The following is a 10,211-nucleotide window of genomic DNA, read 5'->3' on the forward strand; positions in this document are numbered from 1 at the left end:
GTCATTCTTCCTCATTTGGAAGATGGCAGCAACATCTGCCTGGCTTCCTCCAGTTCTTGGGAGAGTCCGATAAAATAATGTGTGTTATGTACTTCAAAGGAATAAAACTCAAATGAGGAAACACGGCTTTGCAAGCCTCCAAGCTCCTCATAAGTCCTAGCATTACATAAATAGAATTTCAGGACCTCTGGGGACAGAAGGTATCTCTAGGGGCCATCTGGAACAAGACCCCCTTAGTTTTTGCTAATGGAGAAATGAGTCTGGAAGCAGTGACTTGTTCAACATTACACAGAGAGAGGTAGTAGATGGTGCAATGGATGGAGCATCAATCCTGAAGTCAGGAGGACCTGAGTTCAAACACAGCCCCAGACACTTAACACTTCCTGGCTGTGTGGCCCTGGGTGAGTCACTTAACCCCGATTGCCTCAAATCCCCTCCTCGGAAAAAATTAGCTGGGGGCCTCCTAATGTGCCTCCCACTACGGGTCATTGTTCTGGTTGGAAATGGATCTTGCCCATTCATGTTAATGTGACCCAGAATATGTAGTGTCAGCTGACTCAGTCACCCTGCTCATCAGCCCTTTCCCTTCAATTAAATCGGCAAGTGTCTGTGCTAAAACCCGGTGCACAAAGACAGGTGGGGCAGGCCCTTCCCTCAAGGAGCTTACATTCCCTCAGCATCTCTCCTGGCTCTTAGCCCCACTCACCTTCAACCGTACAACAGTCTCCACCTTCGTCTTCCTGCTCACAAACTCTTCCTTCTCCATCCTCCACACAGCTGCCAAAAGGAGATGCCTAAAGCGTGCTTCCCACAGTGTCAGTCTCCTATTCCAGGATCTTCAGCGGCTCCTCCGTCTAGTATTTAAAGACCTTCACAGTCTGGCTCCATCCTACTTTTCCAGACTGATGACGTATTACATTCCCTCACATACTTGACATATACCATCCAAATTTAACTACTTGCTGTTCCCCAAATTTGACATCCAAATTCCCACGCTGTTGACACATCATGCCTGGAATACAGTCCCTCCTAAAATTTCCGAGATCAGTTTGTGTACCACCTACAGGAAACCTTTTCTTATTCCTCCTGGTCAGTATTATTCTTAAGTTTCACGTTTTTTCCCACTGTGAAGTAAGCTCTATTAAAAAAATATTTATTTTTTATTTATTAATATAATTAATAACAATTAATATATTAACACACATAATATTCATATTTATTATTTATTAAAATTAAAATTGAATTTAATTTTTTTATTTAAATTTAAAAATTTTTTAAATTAAAAGGTTCACATACTATTTTATTCTTAAAGTTTCACATTATTTCCCACTGCAAAGTAAGCTCTATTTTTTTTTTTTTTAGTCTTTGAGTCTACTTTACATAGTAATTATTTAATAGATGCTCACTGTATTGACAGGAAATCTAACGTTTCTTGTTTAAGCTGTAACTCTTCCCCATCTTTCTCTATCCTCTCTCATTTGGCAATTTTGTTCACTCCTAAAGCTTCAACCATGACCTCTAATCATATAACTCCTATTTGTACCTGTGTCTCTTGGAATCTCCAAGATAAGTTTGTGTACCATTTACAGGAAAACTTTTTTTATTCCTCTTAGTCAGTATTATTCTCCTCAAAGTTTCACATTATTTCCCACTGCAAAGTAAGCTCTATTTTTTTTTTTTAAATTTCAGTCTTTGAGTCTACTTCACAGAGTAATCACTTAATAGATGCTTATTGTATTGACAGGAAATCTAAAGCTCTAATCTTTTTCCTATCCTTGGCAATTTTATTTACTCCTGAAGTTTCAACCATGACCTGAAATCGGATACCTCCTAAAGCTTCGTCTCCAACACTAGCTCTCTTCCTAGTTCCGGACATCTCCAGGTACTCCCAGGTCATCTTAATTGGACGTTATCAACAGCACCTCAAACTCAGTCTTACATCTTTGGGCTTATTATTATCTCCATCCCAGAAGCCATTCCTCCTCTTGGCTTCCCAGTTACTCCCCAGGACCTTGTCACTTAATCACATTCAAAACCCACTTAGTCTTGGACTCCTCCTTTCACACATCCTCTCTAAGCAGTTTCCTGCTCAGTCTTACCCAATTTCAGGCCCCTCACCCAGTGCCTCTCTGAGCTTTTGGAGTATTCCCGACAGGTCTTCGCACTTGCACATTCCCTATCCAAACCAAACTACCTTCCCCATCAAATTGATCATTTTCCACCTTTACTTATAAAGCCTTCTAATAACTCCCTCGTGGCTGCAGAGGGACTTTCCTGCCACTTTGCCTGGCATTTGAGGCCATCTGGTACCCCCTTTCTTTTACATCTTGATTTCACTAGTTCCCTCGCCATACCCTGTGCTTCACCCAAACTGGACGACTTATCATTTCCTATGGACTGGCTTTGCTTATGTTGAGGTTCAAAAAGAGCCCTCAGAAGGATGGAGGTTGCAGACTGGTGTCCAAAGGTAACTCAAAAGACTTGCAGGCTTGAACCCATCTCCAAGTCAAGGGACAATATTTATTGCAATTTATAACGCTAATCGGAGCGGGCTTAGATCTAAAAGAACTTAGCAAGGAACCAAGAGAAAGAAGAGTTTATTTTTTTAATTTAAGATTTTTATTTTCAAAATGTATACATGGATAATTTTCATCATTCACGGTTACAAAACCTCGGGTTCTATTGTCCCCCCTCCTTTCCACCCCTTCTCCTAGATGACAAGTGATCCAATATATGTTAAATGTGCAATTCTTCTATACATATTTCCACAATTATGCTGCACAAGAAAAATCAGATCAAAAAGGAAAAAAATGAGAAAAGAAGATGTAAGCAGACAACAAAAAGAATGAAAATGTTAAGTTGCGAATCACATTCAGTTCCTACCATTCTCTCTCTGGGTACAGATGGCTCTCTTCATCACAAGAGCATTGAAAATGGCCTGAATCACCTCATTGTTGAAGAGAGCCACATCCTCAGAATTGATCATCATATAATCTTGCTGTTGTCATGTACAACGATCTCCTGGTCCTGCTCATTTCACTCAGAATCAGTTCATGTAAGTCTCCCCAGGCTTCTCTAAAATCATCTTGCTCATCTTTTCTTACAGAACAATAATATTCCCTAACATTCATATACCATAACTTAGTCAGCCATTCTCCAACTAATGGGTATTCACTCAATTTCCAATTTCTTGCCAAATAGTATGTTTTTAAAATAAAAAAATAAAAAAAAGGAAAAAAACATCGGCATACATGGAAAAATTCTGCCAATGTGCAACACTTGTGGAGTGTCCACCTCCAGAAAGGAGTTGTTTAGGGTCATCTCTCTTATCTCTTCTTTTGAGTCGTATTTGATTTTTGTGATTTTGCTACATTTAGTTCTGATGTTTGTGTGTTTTCCATTTACATTGTTGTAGTCAATGTGAATTTAGTTTTCTTGGTTCTACTTACTTCATTCTGCATCAGTACATAAAAATCTTTCTTTGTATTCATCATATTCATCATTTTTACAGCAGATTAATATTAATACCACTGTTGAACCATTTCCCACTAGATGGGAATTATTTCCAATTATTTGTTACCAGAAAAAAGTGCATGTGTTTGTATGTATACACACACACATTCATACATACATGCACATGTGAATATTAGAGTATATACCTAATTGTGGAATCCCTGTATAAAAAGTATCTTGAGTCATTTTGCCTAATTCCAAAGTGCTTTCCAAAAGGGCGGTTCTGATTGACAAATGAGTTTATAATTTAAAGCAGCTTTTCCATGGGCCAACATATTTCTACCCTTATCAGATCACTTGATCTTCCAGTTTTGTAATCACCTGCTCACAGAAGGAACCATTCTTGGTGTGGGAATGGCCCAGTTTTGATAAAATCATGTTTTTTGATCCATGACATTTACTAACCATCTCTTGAATCCTGTATTCTAAAATTTTGCCAGGAATCAAAGGCAAGCTCACTACACTGTTGTTTACAATCCATTGACACAAGGATTAATGCATTTTATAAAGAGAATTGGTAAAAAACTGTGCCGCAGACTACAGAAAGTTAGTAGCTACAAATAATTAGAAAGATTGCCGCTCTCGGCATGAGAAGCATGCTATTTTTCACAGACTCACTCTGTGCTTCTTGAGTGACAACGGGCTGATTTTCACATGGCTTAGGAATTGTGTGTATTTAATATTGGCAACATCTAATTAAAAACATAATTCTTAAGTTTCAAGGGGTCAGTGATTTGGGGTGATTGTGGGTGATGGGTTCAGTCTGTCCAACTAGATTGGTGGGAATTACTGGGGGGGCTCTCCTGAGCATTTGGGAGTCTATCTTTGCATTATGGAACCTTTCCATTCTGTGACCTCACACTTTTCGGTCCCAATCATACATGTACTCAGGGATTTTCAACTTGGTCAGCCCCTCCTCAGGTAAAGGGCACTCCCTCCGTTTCCATTTCTTTGCCACTTGCAAAATGAGTTGCCACAAGAGTTTTTGTCTATGTGGGTCCTTTGGGGTACAGACTAAGGGGGAGCATCTGAGGCAGAGTTTGAACTCGGCTCCTTCTGAGCACAAAGTCAGCCTTCTCTCTCCTTACTCATGGGGAAGAGGAGGAGGGAGGGGAAGGGGAAACAGTTCCATCCATGGGTGACTGTTCCCCTGTTTCACTCACATTTTCATGGGAAAGTGGCAGATGGCAGGGAGGACTCCCATCCCTTGAGACCCAAAGCATCCCTTGCACTTGATTTCTCTTCCCTCTGAAGGGAAGCTGGGCTCACAATGAATTTCGTTCTAATAACAGAAGCGGGAACCGCGTTTCTTATTGGTACATCATGTTTGCGTCTCTCTCTCCCATGTTGTAAGTGCTTTGAAAATTAGTTAAGAAAGGAAGCGGTTTAGCCTTGGCATTCTTCCCAGGGAAGCTCATATTGACCCACGGGATTTATTTTCTACCCAAGAAAACAGGCTGACTGAGGGGTCTTTAGTGTTAGAGGCATTCCATTCAGAGGAGGGACCAGCTTGGTTCAGCCTGGCCTGGGAGGACACATCTAGGAACAAAAGGGACGAGATTCCCTTCTGATTCTCCGTCCGCACTGGTTCCCTTTTCTGTCCTTGTACAACCATCACAATAGGCCAGAATAGACAAGCTCTGCTGCTAACTGGCTCCCAGAGTGTGCTCTCCCCTGGTATACATGTTGAGGATTTTCCTCCACAGTGAGGAATCCTGGGAAGCCTTAAATAGAAAAGCATCTGTTTATTCAGTTTTGAGGGCCTACAATGATTTACTCTGGAAGTCTGAATCGGGTTGCTGCTAATGAGCAGCCGGTGCCGAAGCAGGACTCTGAATGCTCTTGTTCAGGGCTTTAGGGGGGGAAAGCTCTGGCTAACACTTAGACTCTAAGCCTGGAAGCCAGGATTCTAGTCCTGGGCCATCGGTCCCCCATCATGTGGCCCTGAGGAAGTCATTCTCCTTGGGCTGGGAGAGATGAGATGAGGGCATCATGATGCAAGAGTAGTAAGTTCTCTTAGAACCATAGTTACAGATTGTTCCTGAATATTGTTCAAGTTTTACTGTCAACAAATATTTGTGGGACTTTACTGCATGTACATTTTAGAATTTCTATTTTCATATAGGAAATAAATAATTGTACAAAATCTGAAAACAAAAGTGGCAAATTCTCTTTACAAACTACAAAGCACTTCTCCCTTCCAGCTTTCTGGCTCAGGACCCCCAGACATTGACAGAAAAATGGCATGACTGTAAGGTTAACAGGACGTACAACATTGCACGCTGCGTCCGGCTTTCTGGCTCAAGACCCACAGTAATTGGGCCTGACTCTAAGGTTAACGGGATCCTGGATGTACAACACTGCACACCGTGTCCATCCCTGAGAAGCAGCATCTCCTCTTAAGGAGAGCCAGATTCTCGAGGGATTTGCCCACATAGTCCCTGGGACGCAAACTTAGGGCCCCTATAATGCCCTCCAACTGTATCACACTGACATGTCTATTCCTGGCTCAACCATTTGGTGAATGGGAGGGAGACGCCACTTTTCTCTGCTCCTAAGGTACTGTCTCTGCAACATGAAGATCCAGCTTCTAGAACCTTTCTGGTTCTAACATTCTATGGCCACAGCCTTTTTCTGCCTCCCCCCAACCCTGTTTTGAGGTGTGTTCAGTGGATGAGGCTGATTTGGAACTCGGGTCTTCCTGATTCCAGGGCAGTGTTTTATCCACTGCCCAACCTGGCTGCCTCCATAGGTAGTGTTAAAGGTGGGGAATTGAACACTCTTGATCTTCTTGAAAGAAGTCCTGGGGTATCAAGGCTGGAAAAAAAAAAAAAAAGAGAAACCCTTGTCACTTCTGTTTCTCCAAAATATCACTGAAAATATGACCCAGAAGTATAGAAATCTATCTTAGCCTTCAGGAAAGTAGGAGGAGAATGGAATAAAGCAAAGGGAGAGGGTGATAAAAAGGAGGGCATGTTGGGGGAAGGTGTGATCAGCAGCAGAATACTTTTGAAAAAAGGGTAAAAGGAGAGAGAGAATAGAATAAATGGGGGGGGGGAATACAATTAGAAATAGTAATGGTATTCTTTTTTGTATTGTAACTGTATATTTTTTAAAAAGTAATTATTTTTACAAAAGAAGTTTTAAGCAAGTTTCTCTAATAAGGTCTCATTTATCAAACAGAGGGAACTGAGTCAAGTTTATAAAAAATAAGAACCATATCCTAACTGATAAATAATCAGAACATATGATCTATATACCTAAAGGGCTACAAATTCATGCATATTCTTTGACTTATCAATATCACTACTAGGTATGAATCCTAAAAAATATTTATAAAAAAGGAGAAGGACTTATATGTACAAAATTATTTATAGCAGCTCTGAGTAAAAAAAAAAGCAAAACAGAGAGAATGTTTATCAGTTGGGGAATGGCTGAATAAATGATGGTATGTGATTATGATGGAATATTATTGTTCTATGGGAAATAATGAGCAGGATGCTCTCAGAATAAAAGGCTGAAAAGTCCTCCACAAATTCAAGCCAAGTGAAATGTACTCTGTACAAAGTAACAGCAATGTTCTGGGATGATCAGCTGTGAATCACTTTACTATTCTCAGCAGCACAAAGCTCCACGACCACTCTGAAGGACGTTGGGTGAAAAATCCTACCAGTACCTAGAGAAAGAACTGATTGTGTCTGAATACAGATTGAAACATTTTCTCTCTCTCAACTTTTTCTCGAGGGTTTCTTTTTTAGGATGGGAGATCTGTTTTCTTTCACAACATGACTTTTATGGAAATGTTTTGCATAATTATACATGTGATTTCTTAATAGGGGCTAGGAAGGGGATAAGGGAGAGAATCTGGAATCCATAAGTTTCAAAAACAGATGTTTAAAAATTGTTTGAAATGTAACTGGGGAAAAGTATTAAATAAATTTATAAGGGAGGGAAAAAAAGAAAATATGACCCAGAAGTGGGAACTGGGAAAATGTTGCTGGTGAGACCATATATGTAAAACTAAGTCCTTAATATAGAAGGTAGAGAAACATTGGAGACCCTGAGATAAAGCAATTTTCCCTCTGCCCCACCTCAAAGAAACAGGAACCGTATGGAAATACAAAATACAAAAAGTATACCAGCCACTTCAAATTCCAACCCTGAATCAGAAGCTCTTAGCTTAGGGAATATCCCCCTACCCTAACCCAGGCTCCCAAATGAGCTGGCCGTAGTCCTAGGACCACAGTCATACCTTCCTGGGGTTAAGCCAAGGCTTGAACACCTGAAGTGGCTGCCAGTCTTGAACCGGGAATCCATTATCACTCTGCTTCTGGGTGAATGGAGGTATCAGGAAGGCTTGAGGATGGACTGGACAAGATCTTTGCACGTCCAAGCTGGGTTAAAAATGGGGAAGCACGTGTCACTATCTAACCTCAGTTTTGTATCCCCTTGTAACTTGGACAACTACAGCTTATTTAACCCAGTGTGATCATGTCAGAGACAGAGTTTGCAAACCTTAGATCCATGGGTAAACATGAGATATTATTGGGAGGATCTTAAAAAACAAAACAAAACAAAATGGGATCTGTGATTCCATCTGCCTGGGGAGCAATTTAGGGAGAAAACTGCTTCTAAAGGGCCAGATAGCCGCCGACTCGGCAACCAAGAGCCTCAGGAATCTGGCTACAATCACACAGCCTATCCTTCAGTCTATTAGTGTGAAAAGGAAGCCATTAGACTGCGAGACCCGAGTTCTGCGTCCCTTTCAGGAAGGCTCGACTCCATCTCCATCTGATGCTTTATGGGATTTTGTTGTGCTCGCATCACCCAGGTAGGTCATACAAGACATGCCGAGGCAGACGGAGCCTGACGAAAAATCTTCCAGCTCTAGCACGCACTTTAGTAGAACTAGGAGTTGTAGATGCTTTCCTGGAATACCAGGATCCTGCCACACTCCTGCTCACAGCTGACTGATTCATACCACTAAACCAAACAAAATCCTGCCCATTCAGCAAACCCGTTGCGTCACTTCTCCTTCGGACAGAGGTTGGATCGACACCAAGAACAAATCCTCCCAGGCAGGAGGTTCTAGATGGGCACAAGCGGGAGAGCTGTAGTCTCGTCTAGGGATACAAGCCCCCAGGAGTATGACACTATGCGGGCTGTTACAGTCAGCCAGCCACCATGGATACCCGGACACTGCGGAAGGCGCGCAGTCAGAAGCCGGGCCAGGCCGGGGACCAGCCTGTGAAAGGGACACCCTCTTTGCCTTAAGCAACAGAATGGTGAGTTTGGCCGCCTTCCTTGGCTGACCCAGCTGTTCCTCTGCAGGCTGGGTCGGACCGCCACACTGGAAGCCACCTTAAGGCCATCCAGCCCTGCCCACCAGAGATGAGGAAGCAGAGGTCGCAGAGAGAAACCGGACTGGCCCAAAGTTACACGGGAGTGGTGGGATCGGAAATTAGGTCCCTGGCTCCAAATCTTAGCACCCTTTTTTTTATAACACAAAAAGCATGGGTGGAATTCGGGGGCTTCTCGTTTCTATGGCTCCCTGCCCCCACCCGACGTCCCTTCCGAGCCCATGTTCGCAGGGCTCAAACTGTGGTTTTATTCACAGTTTAACGGAGACAGAGCTTGTAACCGCACCACAGGGACTAACGAGGACTTCTAGTAAAGCCCTGGCGAGGGCTCCGATCCCAGGCAGCTAGGGGCCAGGCCCGGAGTTCGAATCCGGGCTCCCCGGCCCGGCGGGTCCCCCTTCACCCCGCCTGCCTCAGTTTCCTCATCTGTAAAACAAGCTGAAGAAGGAAATGTCGATCCTTCCGGCGTCTCTGCCAGGAAAACCCGAAACGGGGGCACGAAGGGCAGCCGTAGCTGGAGAGCGGAGGTTTTAGCAGGTTCTAGCAGGAGCAAGCGGTCCATTTTCGCTGTGCCCCCACGCAGCGTCAGCCCCACAGTTAGCATCCTCCCCCTCCCCCACCGCTTCCCTTCGGGGGAGGGGCGTGGCCCTCGGTTTGGCCGTAGGCCCCCGCCGTGGGGGAGGGGCGTGGCCCTCGGTTTGGCCGTAGGCCCCCGCCGTCGGGCGGCATCACGGCCTCCGCAGGTCTCCGGGTGCCCCCTGCAGCTCAGCTTTTCCCGACACCCTCCTCTTCTCAGCCCCGCTCCGGCACCTGCTCTGCGCCGGCCACGGTCCCCAGGCTTTCCCCAGCAGGTGGCGCTCCCCCGTTTCCTAGGGGACCAGCCTCGGGGGTACACCGCCACAGCCCTGAGCATCGCGCTCCTGAAAGGGAGGAGGGCGCGAGGGCCGCTCCTTTCTGCACCTGCGCGCCGGGCTGGGGCGCTAGTGCATGTTTAACGACCAGCCCCTTCCCCAAGCGCCTGTAACTTAATCCGCCCCGTTCACAGGACCCCCGTCCCAAGCCCAGGAGGGAGCTCCCCCGCGCAATGTCGGAGCGGCCCCCACGCGGCTCCCCCGGGCCTCGCCGCTCCCCCCGAGCTGGCTGGGCCGTAGTTCCCGCTCCCAAGCCTCCGCCCCAGGCCCGGAGGAGGAGGCCGGGAGGCGGATTCGCCCTTGGGGCTGTCCCGGTCTGTGCCAGAGGCAGTAGATGTCCCGGGCTGGGAAATGGGGCCAGGAAGCCCGGGAGCCCCGGCAGGAGAAAGTAAGTAGAACGACACCCGCGCCTCGGATTGCGCGGCCC

Source organism: Sarcophilus harrisii, chromosome 3 (genome assembly GCF_902635505.1).
Source record: "Sarcophilus harrisii chromosome 3, mSarHar1.11, whole genome shotgun sequence".
In the NCBI taxonomy this organism is placed as follows: domain Eukaryota; kingdom Metazoa; phylum Chordata; class Mammalia; order Dasyuromorphia; family Dasyuridae; genus Sarcophilus; species Sarcophilus harrisii.